Source organism: Callithrix jacchus, chromosome 2 (genome assembly GCF_049354715.1).
Source record: "Callithrix jacchus isolate 240 chromosome 2, calJac240_pri, whole genome shotgun sequence".
NCBI classification, from domain to species: domain Eukaryota; kingdom Metazoa; phylum Chordata; class Mammalia; order Primates; family Cebidae; genus Callithrix; species Callithrix jacchus.
Genome location: NC_133503.1, coordinates 27,100,368 through 27,121,833, shown reverse-complemented (window position 1 = coordinate 27,121,833; position 21,466 = coordinate 27,100,368). Strand labels below are relative to the sequence as shown.

Genomic DNA, 21,466 nt, shown 5'->3' with positions numbered 1-21,466 from the left:
AGAAATTGCTGAAATCAGAGGTGACTCCCTTCCTTCGGTTAGGTCTAATTTATTCGTAATGAGAGATGAGACAAAATTCTGGAGCATGGAGAGCTGAAAACTTGTCAAAGAGTTTTTCTACCATTGATTTATTAACTACTCTGAGTGAGAAGAAATAGTATTTAAGGTGAATCTCATAAGTTGTAGACATTTGTCAGTGAGAAATTTTAAGTCAAAGCAAGTAATTTTGGGCTTTCCACCTTTTTTGAAGGTTAGAGTGACAGAGGAATATGACAAAGTGAGTAATTCAAAAGAGAATGAAGAAATGCACCCTTCTCAATACCTTCTCTGAAGCAGAATGACTAATAGTGGTACAATCTAGCCATAACTATTACCTCATTTGAGGCATGCTTAACAAATAAGAACTGGTATTTAGTGTCAACACTAAAAGACAGCACAGGAGTAGTTTTTGGATCAAAGATGTTATAGTAGAAACTCTGGTATATATAGCATGCTATATTTCTTGCAATACTTGTTACTTAGGATTTTTGTGATGTTTGCACACACCGATGACTGTGACTAACAACAATCACAGTTTGTAATTTTCTTTATTTTAAATGGGGAAGAGGACAAAGTCATTTTTTTGTGTGGTAATTTTGCATGGCATTTTCTGTTGCATAAATAGAAATTTTATCATGGACCATCTTCATTCCTCTACCTCCAGGCTGTGAGCATCTTGAAGGCAGGAACTGTATAAATACTTCTCTAGTCAAGGAAATAGCACAGAGCTGACATGAGATAAATGCTGAGTACATATTTGTTGAATAAATGAATGAATGAAGGTCATCTGCTGATGTGGTTGATGTGGCTGGTAGATGGCAGAACAACATTTCAGCACTTCTGACAACTTGTTCTTGTCTATGCTAAGATAAACTATCCATGGGTTGGGTGACAGTGTCTTTGGAAAGTTGAATGAATCTATTCCTGACCTTGAACTCTTTCTCTTAGCAGGTTTGACAGGCTATTTTCTACAAAAGACAATAATGCACAAGTTCTTAAGGAACTGCACCTGGGTGGTATCTGCAACACAAAGGCAGCTCCCAATGCATCCTCTCTCCTCAGGTGGTGTAACCAGAAGCTCTCGTAATAAAAGAACATATAATGTAATTTTGAATGGGGTAACAGAGATGAAAAAGGCAGGGGTATGAGCTGAACTTGCGTTTTTAGCAACTTGTAATATTTGCTGCTAATTAAACAAAAATCCCTACTTGGATTTTCTGAAACAATCAAGCAGGAAATGTGATTAATGGAAGGCAGTATAAAACTGGAAGCAACTAGAATGTTTTCTCTTTCTGGACTAGTTCGGATTATTTGATCCGCGAACAATATCTGGGAGAAGGCCCTGCATTCTGAATATTTTTGCATATTGAAGGACAGATATGTTTTAGGGAGTCTTCTGAATGCTGAGGGTAGAGCAGTGAACTACACCTGGTTTCTATTCCAAAGCTTGTCTGACTCAGGTTTTCTCTTGAATACTCCTACCTACCAGCTAATGAATTAATTGGGATTTTAAACTTCTACTAATATATTTGTTTTTCTGCTTAGATTTTCTGGTCCTTGGAAAAATGCTATATTTGGGGAAAACTGCTTTCTAGGATGCTGGTCATAGTGGCTGGTAATGTCTCCACGCTTACTCTCACTGTTCCCCCTGGGTAAGAAGGTAGCCCCGTCCATACTGAATATGTATCCTCTGAGATATACTATATTAGTCCATTATCACACCGCTAAAGAACTGCCAGATACTGGGTAGTTTAGAAAGAAAAGAGGTTTAATGTACTCACAGTTCTGCATGGCTGGAGAGGCCCCAGGAAACTTCCCATCGTGGCAGAAAGCGAAGAGGAAGCAAGGCACTTTCTTTGCAAGACGGCAGGAGGGAAAATGAATGCAGGAAGAACTACCAAATGCTTCAAAACCCTCAGATCTCGTGAGAACTCACTCACTATCACGAGAACAGCATGGTGAAAAACCACCCCCACGATTCAATTACCTTCACCTGGTCTCTTCCTTTACACGTGGAGATTATAAGGATTGCAATTCAAGATGAGATTTTGGGTGGGGACACGGTCAAACCGAATCACGCATAATTGTGCAAGTTTTTCCAGATAATGATAGAAGTCTAAGTGGACTTTAGGGGAACATAAAATCAAGCTCCAGATGTGGCCGAGTGCAGAGAGACTCACCTGAGCAGGGCAAAGGCACGTGCACTGAGACCCGTGGCATCTAATTCTTCTCTAGGGGCCACGTCTGTGTATCCCTGGCACCTATAGTGTGCACGTGTTTGGCCTCTTTCTGGCCATCCATATAATTCACTGCACCTGAAACACTGCAAATAGTCAACTTGTGTTAATGTTTCTCTTCATTGTATTAGAAGGAGTATATATTCTCCGTATCTTTACTTTCTTCAACTCAACACATATTTGCTGCTTATTTACAATGAGTGTAGTGTGAAGGGTTGGGAATACTGTATTTTCTAAGGAAGGACTGGGCTCTCTGAATACAGACTAGGGAGGGGTCTTTGTATTGTAAGTGCTCGTCCTTAATTTTCTGTTAAGTGAATGGATAAAAGGAAAAGGCTTTTCAGTCAGCCCTGGCTTTATTTTGGTTGGCGTGTCTCCGTTGTGCCATCTGAGTTTGACAATGACAGTTAAAGGTATCTATCTTCCTATGAACTTTTATCATCTATTCATCATCACCACTGGTATCATCACAATGAGAAGAAAAACAGTCTAGAGGAGATGTCTGTCAATCAGTTTCAAGTTCATCTCTGTTGTAGCAGTGAGCAGACCTTCTCTTCCTGTCAATCGCCTTTTGTAACCTGAAGAAAAGGGAAAGTTACTGACTGACACCAAGGAGAATTTCTTTACATTCCATTTGCAGTATCCAAAGGGCTCTGGGATTTGAGACTATCAAATTAGTGTCAATTTGAGGCCTTTCTGAGAGAAGAAGGAAAAAAAATTGGAGATTACCTGAATTCATCTTCCATGGGGCCCATTGCTAACATCCAATCATAGCGGCTGTCAGTCACAGAGAAGGGCATATATTTCAATGACTGGGTATCTCTTTAATTATAGAAATGAATAATCTGACTCCCCCAGCTCTCTTCGTAACAGCTACAGTCCATTAAATGAAAGGTTTGAACTTGAAGGATCAACACAAACAGAATTTGCAGCAATTTCTGTTACTAGTTTCTTTTCTTACTGTCTGAACACAGTATTTCCTTACTGACAGAGGAAATGAATGAGGTCTGGAAACATTTTTTCTAAGCTTCAGTGGCATGTAACAGCATTCCCTTACCTTCTCGGGCTTTGTGGTTGTGAACAGCATCAGAAATTGATGATCTTTTCTTTAAAGATACAAATTGCCTTAAAAATTGTCTGAACCCAGGAGGCGGAGGTTGCGGTGAGCCGAGATCGCGCCATTGCACTCCATCCTGGGCAACAAGAGCGAAACTCCGTCTCAAAAAAACAAAAAAAAAAATCTTTTCCAAACTGTAAAAAAGTAGAGAACATTTAAGGTTTTGAGCTATCATAGACACAGGAAACATTGTTATCATACTCACTTTGAATCAAAGAAATATTTTTCATCCTTTTTTGATGATTCTTACTTATTTAGTGGTTATTTTGGGGAGACATATATTCGGAATAGTTAGATTCAAGGAAATTGATTTTTATACTTTACATTCTTTAGTTTTTCCCTGGGGAGTTTAAAGAGCTTAATTCAGTGTTTACACTTAAAAAATTACTTTGTTGACCCGAGCTCGGTGGTTCATACATGTAATCCCAGCACTTTGGGAGGCTGAGGCAGGCATATCACTTGAGGTTAGGAGTTCGAGACCAGCCTGGCCAACATGGTGAAACCCCATCTCTACTAAAAATACAAAAATTAGGCAGGCGTGGTGGCAGTTTCCTGTAATTCAAGCTACTCAGGGGGGCTGAGGCAGGAGAATCTCGTGAATGTGGGAGGCAGACGTTGCAGTGATTGTGCCACTGCACTGCAGCCTGGGAGACAGAATGAGAGTCAGTCTCTAAATAAATAAATAAATAAATAAATAAATAAATAAATAAATCTCTTTGGAAGTTTAGAAGCCTGAGAAATAAATGCCTCCAGATAAAATCATGGAAGCCTTCCTGGGCAAAGCGGCATTTATACAAGCTCTTTGGATGTTAAGTACAATTTCACAAGTAAATAACCAGGGAAGGGAAAGTGGAGTGAGAAAAAAAGTGTTATGGTGAGACAAGATGTGTAAATTATAGAAGGTTTGTAAATTGTATAGGAATGAGAGTGAATGCATTCACCAACAGACATTGGACATGTATTGTCAGAGCTTTTAATTTCAGGATAAGGAGTTGTTGAAACTTTTGGTTTTTTAAATTTAATGTATATTTAACTTTTATTTTCACTTCAGGGGTACATCTTTATGCACACCTTTGTGATAAAAGCAAATTTCATGTTGTGGGAGTTTGGTATACAGATTATTTCGTCACACAGGCAAGGGATAGCACCTGACAGGTAGTTTTTTGATTCTCACCCTCCTCAAACCCTCGCCTCTCAAGTAGACCCAGGTGTCTGTTGTTCCCTTTGCGTCTGTTGTGCCTATGTGTACTCAGTGTTTAACTCCCACTTATAAGTATTTGGTTTTCTGTTCCTACCTTAGTTCACTTAGGATAGTGGCTTCCAGATCCATGTTCCTGCAAAGGACATGATGTCATTCTTTTTTATACTGCGTAGTATTTCATGGTGTATATGTACCACATTTTCCCTTACTCCCTCCCTCCCTCCCTCCCTCTCTCTCTCTCTCTCTCTCTCTCTATTTCTTTCTCTTTCTCTGTTGCCCACACTGGAGAGCAGTGGAGCAATCTTGGCTCACTGCAACCTCCACCTCCCAGGTTCAAGCCATTCTCCTGCCTCGGCTTCTGAGTAGCTGGGACTAAGGGAACGTGCCACCACACCTGCCTAATTTTTGTATTTTCAGTCTTTTACAGACAGGGTTTCACCATGTTGGCCAGGCTGGTCTTGAACTCCTGACCTCAAGTTATCCGCCCATCTCAGCCTCCCAAAGTGCTGGAATCACAGGTGTGAGCCACTACACCTGGCCTACATTTCTTTATCCAAAAATGATAGATGACAGTGAGGTTCCACAGAAAAGGAACCTCAGTTGGTAGGAATGTAAATCAGTTCAGCAATTGTAAAAAGCAGTTTGGTAATTTCTCAAAACTTTAAGACAGAACTACCATTCAACCCAGCAATCTATTATGGGATATATTCCCCCAAAATATAAATCATTCTACCATAAAAACACATGCAAGTGTATGTTCACTGCTGCACTATTCGCAATAACAAGGACATGGAATAAACCTAAATGCCCATTTACTTTTTTTTTAAGTAAGCAGAATCCATGAATTGTTTGGGAACAATGAAGGGGTACAATTAAAATACTTTCAGAAGATTAATTTGATTATTATTCTCATGCTTTTAGAAGAGTTCAATTTGCTGTCAGCTTTCAGGCATGGGAATTTCTACTAAGATATACATATGTAATATTAACATAATACGCAACTATAAGATTATATATTGTGTTAAATATACAATATTATTAATGTAATATTCTTAAGGTATTATATTCTATTATAGTTGTATTATATATTATATGTATTTCCTGTCTGCAAGGTTGGAGAATATTAAAGAAATAAGAAACACATTCCACTAGTATAAAAGTAGTAGTATAAAAAAAGTTTCTTATAAAGTTCAAATGTGTGTGTGTGTGTGTGTGTGTGTGTGTGTATTTCTTTCTATTTTCATACTTTGTCAGTTCAAATATCAGGGCACTATGTCTATGAAGAATAAGGAAACATTTAAATAGTATAGGTAAGATAGAAATAGCTCCAGAATATAAACTAACAAAAATATTTTGTTTAGCTATCTTATCTAAACATTTTACAACATTTTCTCTAAGCTTTTGAAAAATCCAATAGGAATTTAGAAAATAGCATTGTGAGGATTTGTATGTTGTTTTATTAAAACTCAAAAACTCAAATCAAGTACTAGACTGAAAGAGATCCTTATTTCTACTGCAGAGCTAAAATCTCATTCACACTTTGTTAAATTACCTAAATCATATCTGTAAAGTTGAATCGCATCTATAAAGTTGTTTTGGATGTAAACAAATGCAATTGAGAAGTGGAAAAGATACTGATTTTATGGGGCACTGACCATAGTACTCTACACCCTTTTCTAACACGAAAATCCAGGATATTCTAAGTACAATCAATACTAATATTACATAATAATGACTGATTTTTTGGTGAGTAAAGCTTTTTTGGACAAATAATCCGATGCTTTTCTGATGAATCAAGCCATTTTTGGCTTGAAAGGATGCATTAATAATCTGTAGATAACTTTAGACTGGCTTACTTCTATTAATAGTGTCAGGTGAATTTTTAAAAGTCAACTCTGTAATAGATTGCCCAAAGAGGATAGGAAATATTTATTCGGCTCTTAAACATTCTATTTTATTACAGGTAATATTTTTTTCCTCAGTGAAATAACTGATTTCAAGGAAGGTAAATATTTCATATGCAAATACCTCTCAAAGTAGGCATTTAGGTAATTTAAAGAAGCTAGAAAGAAATGCATGCTAAATATTTTATTATATTTCAGCAAGTTTCTGAAGTAATTAGTGTAGAGTATTGGATATGAATGCATATCTCTAAAAATACGTTTATTCTTTTTAATTATAGGTATTTGGAATTTATGTCCATATTGTATGTAGTTATATTCCATTAAATACTAAGATGGTAATGTACAAAGCTCCAAGAATTTGGAGGGATTAGGTAGGAACTGTCAATTCAAGCAGAGAATTCGATCTAAATTCTAAAAGATTACAAAGTTGGAAAGTGACAGGCTAATGTTTTCATTATGATACGGTTATTCTTTGGCATGAAAGATATATCTTTTATAGATTATAAAAATATAAAATATTCCAAAAATTTCCGTTAATTACTTTCTAATTAGAAAAAGTTTCTCTGTCACTAGTTGCTTTACCGAAAAAACAAACAGAAAAGAAATTATGCATTGTTAAACAATATCTATACTTTCTCTGACATTTTATAGAATTTTGTCTTATAAAATAAAAATTTTCAAGAAAATTTTAGAACCCTGATAAGAAGTTTAATTGTGCATAAGTAAATTATAGCACATTAATTGCTACCTACATAAATCGATTTCTTAAATATACTTCTTAAATTAGTTAAATTAGTATCTATTTTGAGAAAGACACAAAGTTCTTAAAAGAGATAAAAATAAAGCAGCAATTCTTTCTGTATTATAGATATAAGAAAAAAAATCCTCAAGCACATTTCTTGTTTCCAATTTAGCTGAAGAAAGTATTAATGATTCAATTAATAGAATAAATTAACCCAACAGAAAATGGTCAGCAGTAGGACTGTGGGCATTTTTTTTGTTTGTTTGTTAAAACAAAAAATTGACAACAGAAAGTTAGGATTTCAGATGCTCCCTAAAAGCCCCATACTTTCAAAAATACCTTACTTTAACCTGACAATCTGAATTTCTATCCTGTGAGATTGGTTTCTTTTATATCTTTGAACACAAAGTTTCCATTAAAATTACAGTATAACAAAAAAACTCACATTAAATGAATACATGTTATGACCATATTACCATAGTTTGAGGTAAAAGAGATTTCTATTTAAAAAAAAAACAAAAAGATGAAATGATTTGGGGCCCTGACAATGAAATTAAGACTATATCAGAGGCTAAGTATAATGAGGGGAACCAAGGAGATCATGTGGGTAGAAATGCTGTTGATTGTGGATGTTGGGAGACATAATAAACTCAGATGTCTTCAGAGGCTATTACAATAATAATGTTTGATTTACAAGGGTATGTGACTATAAGAAATGGTTGCATGGGACTGGAGAATATCTCCCCAACATTAAAGCATTAAAAATAGTTTCCTCAAATACTATGCTAATCAAACGTGGTAAGTCGGAACTGGATTTGCTCAAAAAAGCCAAGAGCCCTTGCCAAGGTATTATCCTCAAACTTAATGTTTGAAGCAGCAGAGATTTAAATGATGTGAAAATTAAAACCTTCTTCAATTTTGAGATATTATCCAAGTTGTCTGGAAATATGGGGACTATCAGAGTGGTGTAGTATTGAAGGGTTCCAGCACCGTAAGATCTTACATAGTTGATTTACACTCTCCAAGTCATGTTCTCCTCATCTGCAAAGTGGGGATAAAAGTAGTACCCAAATGAGGAAGTAATGAGATCAATTATACAGAGCTTCATACAGAGCAACCACTCAAAAATTAGCTACTGCTACTTTATTGTTCTTGAAAAATTATATGAATATTTTTAGATGACCTTTTAATTCTGGTCAATCAGAACTTGACACAGAATTTTTTTTTTTTTTGAGACAGAGTCTTGCTCTCTGTTGCCAGGCTGGAGTGCAGTGGCATGATCTGGGCTCACTGCAACCTCCGCCTCCTGAGTTCAAGCAATTCTCCTGCTTCAGCCTCCTGAGTAGCTGGGACTACAGGCATGCGCCACCATGCCCAGCTAATTTTTGTCTTTTTAGTAGAGATGGGGCTTCACTATGTTGACAAGGATGGTCTTGATCTCTTGTCCTTGTGATCCACCCTCCTCAGCCTCCCAAAGTATTGGGATTATGCCTGGCTGACACAGACTTTTCACAACTCATTCCATACTGAAAGTTAGGCATTGTTAAATCATCTAATCTATAGTGAAATTCATGGCAGGTCACCCAGGGCATTTATGCAAATTATAATACAACCCATCTCCTGGGCTCAAGAGGTCCTTGAGTAGAGAGATTGATGATTGTCAAAGCCTCCTTCCTGCAGGCCGGTAGCTAGTTGAGTTGTGCTTACCTGGTATTTCTTTCATCAATATTTCCTTTCGACAAGTTGAATTCTCTAATAACCTAAAGTAAAAAAAATAAAAAAGAAAGTCCAGTAGAATATACAGTATGTGTGAGAAGTACAATCTTATAGAAAAAAAATTACTCCCAAATTATGAATCAGTAATTGTGTGCATTTTCATATTTTGTTGAGTGAAATAAACTAGGCATGGATAGACAAACTTCACATGTTATCACTTATCTGTGGGAGATACAATTAAAACAATTGAACTCATGGAGATAGAGAGTAGAATGATGGATATCAGAGACTGAGAAGGGTAGTAGGTGTGTGAGGGGAAAATGTGGATGGGTAATGAGTATAAAAAAATAGAAAGAATGAATAATATCTAGTATTTGATAGCACAGCAGAGTTACTATAGTCAATAATAATTTAACTACACATTTAAAAATAACTAAAGGAATATATTGGAGTGTTTGTACCACAAAGGATAAATGCTTGAGGCAACAGCCCATTTACCCTGATGTGATTATTACACATTGCATGCCTGTGTTACAATAGCCCATAAAATCCCGTAAATACATAAACCTCCTATGTACCCACAAAACAGTTAAAAAGTAATGAGTTTATTTATTCTACCATAGACCATTGGTATATGCATGTGCGATCACTGTAATTCAGTGTAATTAGTATATGCATATGTAATCATTGCAATTCAGCCATGTAAACAAAAATAATTTCTTAGTTCCTGACCTAATTTTCTAGAAACAAAACTTCTAGATAAAAATATTTAATATTTATTTATAGTATAATTGGTTTCACAATCTTCTACAAGGCTTACAGTTCACAGAATCAGTTTTCCTTTGTGTTCCCATTGTCGGGTGGAATGAGATCCACAGGCTTCAGAGGAAATCATACCTCAGAAGATTTGCAAGAATGTATAAAGCTTTAATTTTTTCAGATATAAGATGTAATATGTTGAAGTTTGCCTTAGATTTAAATTGGGTCAGCTTACCTTTTGATTAAATAGAGCAACTTTCTGAAAGAGTCTTGTTGGGACAGTTTTTCCCTATTAAAATGTATTCACTCACTCATTCAGTCATTGATTTACTCAATAAATATTTACATAACTGCTCTAAGGCAGATCTTACTCAGCACAGGGACTGGGACTTTGCAAGCAATATATAGCCTCAATTCTCAGAGAGTCTAGCCAATTGAGGATGTCTGAGGAAAAAAAGGTGTGCAATTGTAATTGCTTGATACTTACTCTCAGACAGATGTACAGATTGAAACCACATAGACAAAGATGTCCCATTGAGGTGATGTCTGGGCTGAATCTTAAAGGATGACTGTGGTGTGCAAGTGAGATGTTAGGAGTACTGTTTTAAAAACAAAACAAAGAGGCCAGCGCAGTGGCTCGTGCCTATCATCCCAGGACTTTGGGAGGCTGAGACAGATGGATCACTTGAGGTAAGGAGATTGAGACCAGCCAGGCCAACAGGGAGAAACACCTTCTTTACTCAAAACACAATAGCTAGGCGTGGTGGCACGCACCTGTCATCTCAGCTACTGGGAATGCTGAGGAAGGAGAATTGCCGGAACCCAGGAGGTGGAGGTTGCAGTGAGTCAAGGTTGTGCCACTGCACTCCAGCCTGGGTGAGAGAGCAAAACACTGTCGAAGGAAGGAAGGAAGGAAGGAAGGAAGGAAGGAAGGAAGGAAGGAAGGAAGGAAGGAAGGGAGGGAGGGAGGGAGGGAGGGAGGGAGGGAGGGAGGGAGGGAGGGAGGGAGGGAGGGAGGGAGGGCAGGGGAGGGGGGGCAGGGGAGGGGGGGCAGAGGAAGGGATGGGAGAGGATGGGAGGGGAAAGGAGGGGATAAAAAGCCCAGCTCAGGCACACAAAAGGGTTCTGTTCCTGCTTTGAGGTCAGATGTGGCCATAAACCTGCTTTGGTCAGTGAAATGTAAATGATGTTGCTGTGTATGTATCACTTCCAGACAATGATTCAGGAACCAGTGAGTGATTCATTATATAGTCGTACACTACTGATGAGACTGTAGGAACACAGATTTGAACATAGCTCCATCTCCCTGGATACCTGAGAAGATATGATGACTAGAAACATACCAATTGGCCAAGTTGATGTATAACAATTGTGTTAAGCTACTTGGATTTATAAAAAGACCAGGGGTTAGGTTTGGGAGATGAGATGTTGGTATTTGAGGCAGAGGTTTAAATATGTTCTAAAGAGGTAACTTGGTAACGGGGAATATGTTGAAGTGTAGCAGGAGAAGATGCTGGATAGGTTGGTGAGGGCAAGACCATAAAGAACATTTTATGCTTTACCAAGGAGTCTTGAACGGATAACGTATTTTAAGCAGGGGAGTAGCGTAATCAGGTTTATATTTTTTGGTAAAGTGATTCTAGCAACACAGCCGGAGGTGAATTGAAAGGGCAAGCAGTAAGTCAAGGGTGCTGCTGCAATCCAAGTAAACGTGAGGACCGTTTGAACTAAGATGTGAAAATGAAGAGGAAGGGATAGATGAAATCGACAAGATGGTATGATCGACGGTAAGCATGGAGAGAGTCCAGAAAATGAGGGTACCCAGGATCACTTTCAGGTTTCTAGATTAGATGGCTGGGGAAAATAGTATTGCTCCTCACAGATGTTGTGAATAGATTGAGAGAACTAGTTTATAGAAAAGATGGTGAGTTTAAATGTATATTTGAGAAGACTGTAGGCATCCAGGGAACGTACAGTAGATAGATATGGAAATCTGCAGCTCAGAATACAGGCTAAAGGTAGGTAACAACTGGGAATCTATTGATTGAAAGTGGTCATTACAACTGTGGACAAAGATGACATCTTCCAGCAGGGAGGAGAACAGTTGTTCAAGGGTCAGTAGGGTCAGTAGATCAGGGGCAGTAAAAAATCTAGGGTCAGTAGATCAGCATTTTTGGGGGGAGTGGGAAGCAGAATTTGGATGTGACAATCAATTAAAACATCTATGTTTGATGTTTGTTTTGAGCCAAATAAACCTTTTATTGAAACATCCATAAAATAATTGAATTCATTTGCCTTTTTAAAAATGGGGCTGTCTTTTAATTGGAAGAATTCTTTGCATATTCTAAATATAAGTCCCTAAAAAATTACAGGATTTTATAGCATTACACAGGTTATCTTTTAACTTTCTTAATGTTGTCCCATAAAACAAAAAAGCCCATCTTTTTCTTTTCTTTTTTGCATATACTTTTAGTGTCATATCTGAGAAATGTGGTCTCTATGATTACAGAGGTTTATTCCTATGTTTTCTCGTGTCTGTGGTGTAAGGCAGGAGTCCAACTTTACTCTTTTGTATGAAAATGTTTCCCCCTTTAATTCCATAAGATTTTTGCTTTGTATGATTTGAATCTCTGTTGTTAGGTGCACATAAATTTATAATTGTTAATCTTTCTAATGAATGTTTTTTAATCATTATAAAATGTCTTTCTTGTCTCTAGTAGCAATATTTGCTTTAAAGTCTATTTTGTCTAATATTAGTATAGTCATTCCAGTTCTCTTTTGATTATTTTTTGCATAGTATACTGTTCTTGCCACACCTTATATACTTACATATGGTTTTCTTTAGTTCTTTGCATATATTTATAATAGCTTATTTAAAGTTTTTGTATATTAAATTTGCTGGACTTTCACAGGTGCCGTTTCTGTTGACCTTCTTTTTCCCTGTATTTAGGTTGTATGCTCCTATTTCTTTGTATGATAATATATTGTTAAAAACTGGATATTTTAAATAATAATGTTTCAACTCCCTTCATCCCTCCCCCAAGAGCTTAGTGTTCTTGCTGCTGCTACCTTTTCATTGTTTTGTGACTTTAATAAGTAATTCTGTAAAGTTTGTGTTCATGTGTGACTACTGAAGTCTCTGATCAGGTATATTTGTTGTCAGCTAGTAATTAGACAAAGATTTCTTTAAATGCTTGATCCAAGTGTCTCCCATCCTTTGCTGAGGAGCTCTGTGTGTGTAGGTTGAATCACACTTTCAATGCTCCAGTAGTTTACAACTCTATCTTAGTCTTTGCCTCCCGCTTAAGCAGAATGCAAGGTCAGTAAGTCGTGCGGTATTAAGGTCTTAAGAGCTCTTTCCTGAGCACACACTGTGCACATGAGTCTGGACTTCTATATCACAGCCCCCCTCCCCAAAATGGATACTTCCAAAGTCCTTTACGAATGTCTTAATTCCTAGAGTTTTCTTTTATGTATTTTGGATGACCTTGTATTTATCCAAACTTGTATAACAACCTCAGGCAATTGCAATATTAAGCAATTACTACTGATTGTTTTTCTATGGTGCCCTGGAGTTGGGGCTTTTCTCACTATTGGGTCTAATAAAGACAAGTCTTTTGAATGAAGTTTTCAATAAAAATACTTCCAGAAAGATCAAAGGATTGTTAATATTTGGATATGAGACTCCCAAGCCATTCTGTTAGCTCCAGCGGCTTCTAGACTGCCTATGTTTTTGGGTCTGTTTGTTGTTGCTTTTCGGATACTTTGGTTGCAAGGCTGCTAGTTTTCAAAGCTACTACAGAGATATGTCAAAAATTATGTGAATAGAGTTAGTTAAAATGCCAAGACTTTATGGTTCTTACCATGTTCAGCCATTATTTTTTCTCAAGTAAATGTTCCTCGGGTTGTTTGAAGCCTTTGATTAATTTCTAGATTTCTGAAAAAGTTCGTTTTGAAAAATTTTGCAAGTGTTCTCATTGTTTTTGAGGAGGAGCTAGTTTTTGAAGGTCCTGGAGCCCAGAAGGGCTTTGTTCTCTATGACCACTACTGATAAGCAGTGGCGAATTCTGTCATTTGGAAAATAATAATGTTTCAACTCCCTTCATCCCTCATTTGGAAAATGACAGAATATTGGGCTTTCTGTCTAACCTCAGTCTGAATCTTTTCATTTCTATGGGAATCTGCCTCTTTCTTCTTTTCCTTCTTCTCTAACCCAGGTTTTAAGATACGTAGGGAAGAAGCCAACTTTTTTTTACCATAGGCTTGCTTTTTACTTTAACATACTTCTAACAGTGATTTATTTAGAATGACCACTTTAAAAAAGTTATTAGAAAATTCAAGCCTTCATAACACACTAAAAGAAATACTTACTGAAAGAAAATTTTAGTTCAGCTTCTCTCCCTGCAGAGAAATTCTCTCATTCTGATATATAATAACAAAATACATTAAATTATAAACAAATGTTATTGTTCATTATTATAATCTATAAAACTAAGAAACAATATAAATTTCATAATTGAGTAGAGGGTTGCCATAAATAACACATTCCCTGAAATTGTGATATATTCCCGCAGCAGTGAATTCATATGTTATGATTATTGGAAAATAGTTTAGTAAGCTAAGATTATATAGCTCATTTTTCTGGAAGTACTTATTTTCAGCTCTGTTTACCTCATATAACAACAAGCTAATTTGAAAATCCAGAAACTTATGCTGAAGAATAACATAAAATGCCCAGTGGTTGTATTTCTCACTGCTCATTTCACTAGACTTATTGCTGTCAGGACATGCTCTTAATCAACATAGTAACAAATTTTAAAGTGGATTTGTCATTCTTCAGATTTTACCTGATGTCATTTATCCTTGACAATAAAAACAGTTAATTTATAGTATAAAATTAGCCCAAGGAATCAAATAGACTTAGGCTTGAATCTGAGCTTCATTGTGATAAATTTGTAGTAGCTAAATTATTAATAGAAGCATCCTGATTATTAACAGTTTTTGAATTTTGTGTCTTCATGTCTAGAATGGCTCCATACATGGTGGTTGAGATGGCTAAATAGTATAGATATAACAACTAATGTATAGGTGCCTAATGTGAATACTTTTCCTTCCTTAACTGGGATATGTGATTCTAAGAAATGAAAATATAAAAGAAAAAAATGACTTAATTTGATAGACAATCAAATTGGTTGAAAGTAGGACTTGAAATAAATTACATTTAAAACTATGTTTGGAATGAATTATATCCAAAGACTACCTGGTTCCTAATTTCCAGTACATCATTCAGCCAATAAGTTATTTGTTCATGTATTTATTCAACAACAAATATCTGGGGAGTTTTCACTAAGTGCCGGGAATTAAGGTGTCTTAGTTCATTCATTACGATTGCTAAAACAAAAGTACCATAAACTGGGTAACTAACACAACAGTTATTTCTCACAGTCTGGAGGCTTTGAAAACCAGGATCAAGGCTCCAGAAGATTGTGGAAGGCCTGCTTCCTGGTTCATAGACAGCTATCATCGCTCTGTGTACTCACATGGTAGAAAGAAGGTGAAAGAGCTTTCTGGGGTCCCAATCATGAGGCCACTGATTCAATTCCTGAGGCCTCCATCCTCATGGCCTAGTTATTTCCAAAGGCCCACCTCCTACTACCATCACCTTGTGAGTGATTTAAACATGAATTTGGGGGAGACAGAAACACTCAGTCCGTTGCATGAGGATAAAGCCGTAAAGAAAAAGAGATGGTTGCTGCTCTCAAGAAGCTTCATTCAACTGGGAGCACCTGAAAAAAGCGGGAACACCAAAAACACCCCCCAAATTTTTAAATGTTAAAATAATTATAGATTATTACGAGTATGTAAAAAAACAAACATAGAATGATAGAAATAACTGTAGGAGGGTGCTTCATGGAGGGCAGCCACAGAAGGCCTTATAAAGATGTGATATTTGAGTTAACACCTGAAAATGGGAAGTAGTAGTCAATTCAAACACGGAGGAAGCAAATTCCAGAGATAAAAAGGATTGCAAAGTCTTAACAAGTGGGTAAAAAAATCTTTGCTTATTCAAGAAATATAAAGGAAGTCAAAGCATTGGAGCATGACAAACAATTGAGTAAGTGTCATAAAAATTTTGATTTTGGACAGGAGCCAGATTAGGCAGCGTCTTGTGACCAAAGGAATTTGGATTTTGTCCTAAGTGCAGTGGGAAACCAGGGTGTGACTTGATCTGATTTATGTTTTATAAAGATGATTTTTGGCTGCTCTGCTGAAAATGGATTGGAAAAGGCCAAATATGCATACTTAGGGACATAACCACATACCCCACATGCTGCCTCAAGAGCCCTGTGAGAAATGGAAAAAGAGAGTTTGGCCAAGTTCCTGTCATATGGTGGCACAGAAGCTTGTGACCTAATATGAGCCCCCCAAGGGTCTTTGATCACCAGATGGTGGAGAGACCACCTTTCCTCTCTATGCCGCCTGCTTGGTCTCTGCACAGCAGCTGTCCAGATCCTGTAACAGCATGTGAGGCTGTACAAAGGATGGGACCTAGATAGCAATGCCAGTTTGCCACACCCTAGGGACGGCAATCTAAATGCAATCATTTTCATAAACAAGATATAGTTTTGCATATTCAGTATTTCAGACAGTCCAAATTTAAGTATGGTATGATATATCCAGTATGTAGAAACAACTAATTTTAACTACCATGCATGCATTTTGTGTGTGAATATTATCAATTCCTAGGTCAGACTGCTTTTTCTCATTTATATCTGGCACATTCAGTTGGTGCCAGGTTTCTTGTGTACAAGGGTGTTGTCTGTGAAGGATGGTAATTCCTTGATGTCTGTTGATCACCAAAAATTGAACCAGTTGATCAGTTACAATAATCTTTACCTCCCTGCAGCCTTATTTAATTAACACACTATAGGATTTCAAAGCTAGGGTTTTGTTGTCACATTATACTTCCGTAGGAATTGTAACAAATTAGGAAGCAAGGAGTGGAATAAATTTAGCCATTAAGATGCAAGATATTGACGTGGTAAGTTAACCTGAGTGAACAACTATAGCACAGTAATTAGTTCAGGACTTCTGTTTTGTGTCTATCATTTTGAAAAATAACAATAGAAAATAACAAGGACAACATTAAGGAAAATCAATGGGAAAAATGACAATTCAATTACAGGGAAGATTTCATTTTATTACTTGGATTAAAACTACGTAAAGAAGTGATTCTACTTTTATTTTGCTGTAAAGAAAGAGCATAGAATTGTTGATCCTGCCAAAACCTACCCATTTATTTAATGGCTGCCAAATACAACGCTTGATTTTTCTGCTAGAGATTTGACAGTTACTGTTTTGCCAAGGTTGTTTGAGAACACTTGATGTCTTTCCCATATGTTGTTAGAAGGCAACCCTAGAACACATGATATAAGAGCCAGGCTGGAAATAAGAATTCTTTGTGGAATGTGATCTTTTTTCGCTTTTTCGTAATGTTTTTATGTAATCACCATTAATCTCTGTCTGTACCTTTGCTCTTCCTATAGTGATGGAGAAAATGGTACAAAACTGAAACGCAAGGGTAGCATTCACAGCCAAACTTACAAGCTACCTTTCTCTCTAAAAACAAACAAACAAAAATCATTAAAATATAGCACGTTGAGAGCTCTAATGTTAAATGGTTTCAATTCATTTCCTGAAGGATTTTTAGACTTTAGTGTTGATTAACCACAACACTGTCATAATGCAGTCTAGCTATATCCAGAGGGAGTGGGTCTGAACAGCATGAACAATTTGACCTTCTTCTGTTATGAATGATCTTTTCTGATCTGGGTAAAGTTGTTGGTGTTGAAGTGAGTGATTGCGTATATTCCCCTCTACTTCATCGGAAGCTTTTACTGTTATTAATATTTAACATTGAATGAAAGCTAATAGTGCTCTAGGTGATGAATACCACATTGAACTAGTTCTGGTCTTTATCCAACTGGAAAATTTCCAATGATACAACTAGGAAATAAAACTTGCTTTATATAAATACAGAGAAAAATAGGACAAGGTTGGGAGAAAAAGAAGTAATATTAATATACATTTGACTTCTGACAAATTCCTGATGAACTCTCTTTGTCCCTTAAAAATTCTTCTAAGGAAAAGTTTCTAATTTAAGTTTTTAGTTAATTTTCTGATTACTAAAAATAGTAAGTGACTAACTTGCTATTCCACCAAACCCATACAACAGTGGCTTCTGATTTGTTACATTGTATGTCTTGAATTATACTGAACATTTTTGCTACCCTACAGTATATTTTGGAAAACTAATAAGTACTGCTTAAAAGTTCAATGAATGTGAGACCAAAATATCATGAATTAAATAAACATTTAATAAGCATCAAAAAGAAAATAATATTTTCCACTTTTCATTGGTCTTCCCATCTCTTTGCATTTTAACATTTATTTTGGAGTTACTAAGAATAATACCTTCTAAAGGTGGTAAAGTTATTATAAGTTTGATGAATTACTCAAATTTCACCTATATGAATAATTATTATTTGTTTCATTGCATAAGCATTCAGAAATGACCATTATATCCTTAAGATTTTTGTCATTAATTTTGTACCAATCAAATTTATCAGTGTATTATTGAAAACAAAACCTAAATAAAACAGAAGACATTATTGAAATGACATGCTATGCTGTTTTTTTCAAAAATTTTTCCTAGAGGCAGAAATTATGTAGCTGCTAAGACTTCAAAGGATGTATATTAGTTCCTCTACTTGTCCTCTATCTTTGAAAAAAGATTGATTTACATCCTGCTTTTTTTTACAATTTGCTCCTCTAATTGATACAGCTCTGGATAAGACTAATCCATTAATAGCCACAAGTGTGGTATTAAAGGAAGTACAGCTGCGGAAAGCATTAAACTAACAAATGGAATGGAATGTATTTTATTTATTTATAATTATCCTGAAAGAAAGAAGTTGGGGGTGTCATTATAATGGGATATTTTATAATATTATACTCCTGATGCTTTTGTGAGTTTCCTTGATGTGTTTTTCATTTTAGAATTTTTGTGGCAAACATTTAGAAATTCCTTAATGTGTCTCATCTAAAACCATGTATTTCTGATGACTCCTTTCTTATTTTTCTGGTATACTTTGAAGTTCACCTTTTTTTTTTTTAATTGTGAGACTTTAAGGAAAGAGGCTATGTTTCACTTACTTGGGTGTCTTTGTGTATACAGCATAATATGTCCAAAGTAAAATATTTTGTTGAACTCATTTGGTTTTCAGATTGAATTTTACATTGTTTTTGAGAGAACTCTACTTTAGAAAATTTCATATCTAGCTCCCATTTTAGTTAGGTTTAGAAATAAAAGGACACAATAAGCAAGACAATTAGAAAGTAATTTGTCCAAAATTATACAGAAAATGTGTATAGAATACTTTTGGTGAATTACATAATCACACAGATTAAGCCTTTTTCATTAGACCATTTATCATTTTTCTCAATTAACGAGTAACACTTAAAAATGTAACACGTTTGTTATAAAATTATTATAGGTAACTCTAAAAAGCGGAAGGGTTTAAGTAAAAATAATGTGCAATTTTCTCACCCAGAGGAAACATCTATTTAGCATTTAATTTTAGTTTTTAGTTTTTGTTCTTCTATCCCTTTTGACATATATCAACATTTTAGTTTTACAAACACAGGGTTATACCCTGAGTATAACCTTATTATATCCTTAACTAATATCAGATATATTTTCTGTGCTGTTTCACATTCTTTATAGCAATATTTTATGACTTCATATTTAAGCAGAATTTTATCAAAACAATTGTGTAGCATTTGACAATTGTGTTTTTTGGAATTGTCCTCTGTTACAATTTAGTGATAAACATCTTTGTGCATATCCTTTACTATTAAACCATTTTAATAAGTATGCCCAAATACATGATTTTACTGTCACTAATGATTCATAAAATCACTAAGAATGAGAATAAAATAATTATTGCATTTTAAATTTTAGAAAAGCATTTCATAGTTGTAAATCAGAAAAGAACTGTTTACTTAAAATACTATATTGGAGTAACAGATTTAATTTTGTATATTAGTTTCTCTACCACAACATGTTGGTTGCCAACTTCTATTTTAAATTTCGAGCATACACATCTGATTATGCAGCAAACATTAATCCACTGCCTTCCATGTGCCAGGCATTGTTCTAGAAATAAGAACATAAGGGTCACACTGGTTCTATGCTTAAACTGCTCATAGGTTTATGGGAATACATTTATTTGTGTAAAAATGAGGTAAGTATTGAGAAGGAGAGCAAAGATAAGGCTTCTATTTGCAGCAGTCTCTGCAAGTACACATCAGAATGAATTGATAGTGAAGAAATGAAATACATAATGAAATTAATAAATGAATAATGAAATAATAATGTATTAAGAAAGTGCTAAGTTCATGATATGTGCTAAAACCTAGCTAATTTGATAATATCTATATTACCTTTCATTTCATTAGTATTATTGCTAGACACTAATGTCTTCATGGTGCTTATTATGTAACATCTTAATTTAAAAATCATTAAGTACATAATGATATATACTGAGATTCTTTATAAAGAAGTAATAAAAATATTGTGAACAATGATTTTATTTGCCAAAAATCATACAACAAAATAAAAACATACTATTACTGAGCTAGCAAATAGTGATTGATAAAACTCTAAGCTGTAACTTAACTCATATATTTTAAATTTTTAAATATTTTTATTTTAAATTTCCTTCTACGCTTTGGTATTTGCTGGATTCAGAAGATTATAATGGTGAGTTTTAAGTTGGTGACATAAATACTGGTGTCACCATTACACAATCATTTTGTATAATGCTTAATCTTTTCCTTGCTAAAATTTGAACTTGACACACAATATAATGATACTTAATGATATGCAGAATTTCATTGTTGATTTATCTGTAATTTCATAAGGGTGCTTTAGCACTATCTAGTTTTAAAAATGTCTCCAAAAAGCTCTCAGTAATTAACTTAAAAATGTTTAAATTCAGGCCTCATAAGGATCACTTGAAGTTCAGAGACATTGTGATGTTCCATATCCCTAGCATCAGCAATATTTTCACTATTGTATTGACTTTTTCCAATCATTGTTGGGGAGAGCAACGTCTGCTTTCATTTTTTCAAAACAAAGTGAGAAATTTCATCAGTGAAATAATCCAACAAATAATATTCATATGCTGTTGGCTGTGAAAGAGGAGTTTAGAGAAGAAGATAGCCAACCATCAGGTCCTCTTCCTATAAAACACTAATCAGTGGTTCAGGTGGTTCTGTGTCCTATTAACTTGTCTAGAGTAACTATTACTTGTGATGATGCCATGTTAAGAGCTAGTCAAAATGAGTACTTCAGCATTTCTAAAGGTAAGGTTTGTTCCTTTTTCTTTTTTTCTTTGAGACAGTGTCTTGCTCTGTAGTGCTATGGTGTGATCATGGCTCACTGCAGCCTCAACTTCCCAGGCTCAAGCAATTCTCCTGCCTCAGCTTCCTGAATAACTGAGATCACCACACCTAGCTAATTTTGTGTGTGTGTGTGTGTGGAGATGGGGTTTCACTATGTTGCCTAGGCTGGTCTTGAACTCCTTAGCTCAAGCCATCTTCCCACCTTTGCCATCAAAAGTGCTGGGATTACAGGCATAAGCCACCATGTCTGGATAAAAGTAAGTTCTTACCCCTTGGTTTTCA

The 21,466-nt window shown here is 35.5% G+C and overlaps 1 long non-coding RNA gene across 1 annotated transcript in view; it reads right to left on the bottom strand.

Annotated features, from left to right (window-relative positions):
• Positions 1–8,906: 8,906 nt before the first annotated feature.
• Positions 8,907–21,466, bottom strand: part of LOC144580716 (uncharacterized) — a 611,731-nt gene continuing 599,171 nt past the window's right edge. Inside the window, exon 10 of the long non-coding RNA XR_013530719.1 lies at positions 8,907–9,000. This is a non-coding gene — a long non-coding RNA (uncharacterized LOC144580716). The remainder of the gene's footprint in view (positions 9,001–21,466) is intronic.